Raw genomic sequence first — 1,586 nt, 5'->3', positions numbered from 1 at the left:
GCTTTCTTTACTTCAAACACTGAAGCTGTAGGCGAGCCATCCCGTATCGACTTTATACTCAAAGAAGGAAAAGCCAGATTGCAGTGAGCGGGTAGGACAGCTCAGATCCGAATGAAAGTAGGGTCTCAAGTAACCCAAGGGTAGCCGGGTGCGGTGGCTCACACCTGTAATCCTAGCACTTTGGGAGGCAGAGGTGGGCAGATTGCTTGAGCTCAGGAGTTCGAGACCAGCCTGGGCAACATGGTGAAACCCTGTCTCTACTAAAATACAAAAGAAATTAGCCAGGTGTGGTGGCATACCCCTGTAGTCGCGGCTACTTGGGAGGCTGAGGCAGGAGAATTGCTTGAACTCGGGAGGTGGAGGTTGCAGTGAGCTGAGATTGCACCACTGTACTCCAGCACTCCAGCCTGGGCGACAGAGTGAGACTCTGTCTCTCCAAAAAAAAAAAAATGTAACCCAAGGGAGGGAGCTACCCTCTAGTCGGGCAGCTAATACTGCTTCCTTGCATGGATACATGGGAGGGAGACGTTATAGATTAAGAAATGATAGCAAGATAAAATGATTTGTTGGGTATCTTTTACTTTACATTTGCTATTTGCAGAGGAGTGTTGTATATATAGATGTTATTTTATGTCACACTGCTTCAGTGATACCTATATCCATGTGTTTGTATCCATGTTTTTATCCATTCAACTGTATTAAAAGGTGTTGGGACAGGAGTTAACCTTCTTGTATTATCTACAAAAAGTTGCACTTAGTAGGTGTCCAAGGCAGGTTCGTGAGGTGCTACTGGGAGATGATAGTAGGATAATAGGGCAGGTTTTTTTTTTTGTTTGTATGTTTTTGTTTTTGTTTGGTTTGTTTGTTTTGCTTTTTTTCTGATCTGCTTATTTGCAAGGCAAAGTAGGTTTGATGTGAGCTAGCAAGAACTGGGAAAAAGAGGGGTGGGGGTCCCAGGAAGGCCCAGGATGGGGCTGTGTTACCATCTTCCCGGTTATTTTCCTGTATCCAATGAAGTCTTTGCAACCAATTCTTCCTCTCCACCTTGTTTCCCATCCTCATTCTGAGAGATAATTAACCGTCATGTGGATGACAAACCATAACCTCCTTACAGTTCCTTAACCTCAACTGCAGACAGTGACCTTTACCTTTCCTGCACTTTAGCCACAAACTCCCATGCCACAGCCTGGATGTCATCCACTCCGCCTCTGAAATCCAGTGCTCTGCTCTCTGACCACAACCTATCCTTGCTAATCTCATGTGCTCACTTCCCCTAAACCTATTTTATTTTGTTTTTAGATTTAAAGGGTGATTATTTTATTAACAGTAATAATGAAAAAATAGTAGTAAGAATAGCAACAATAATACTAGCTGCCTTTTATTGAGTACTTACTATGTGTTGGATGCCATGGAAAGCACTTTACAGGTATTATCTTAATCTAAACAACACGACATCCTACAGGACAGGATTAACTGTTAACATCCTTGTTTTAGAAATGAGCACTCGGAGGCTCAGAGAGTTTAAGTTTCTCAAGATCCCATAGCCAGTAAGCAATAAAGCCAAAAATCTGACTCTAAAACCTGAG

This window comes from Pongo pygmaeus, chromosome X, assembly GCF_028885625.2.
Source record: "Pongo pygmaeus isolate AG05252 chromosome X, NHGRI_mPonPyg2-v2.0_pri, whole genome shotgun sequence".
Taxonomy (NCBI): domain Eukaryota; kingdom Metazoa; phylum Chordata; class Mammalia; order Primates; family Hominidae; genus Pongo; species Pongo pygmaeus.
This window is presented reverse-complemented; position numbering follows the sequence as displayed.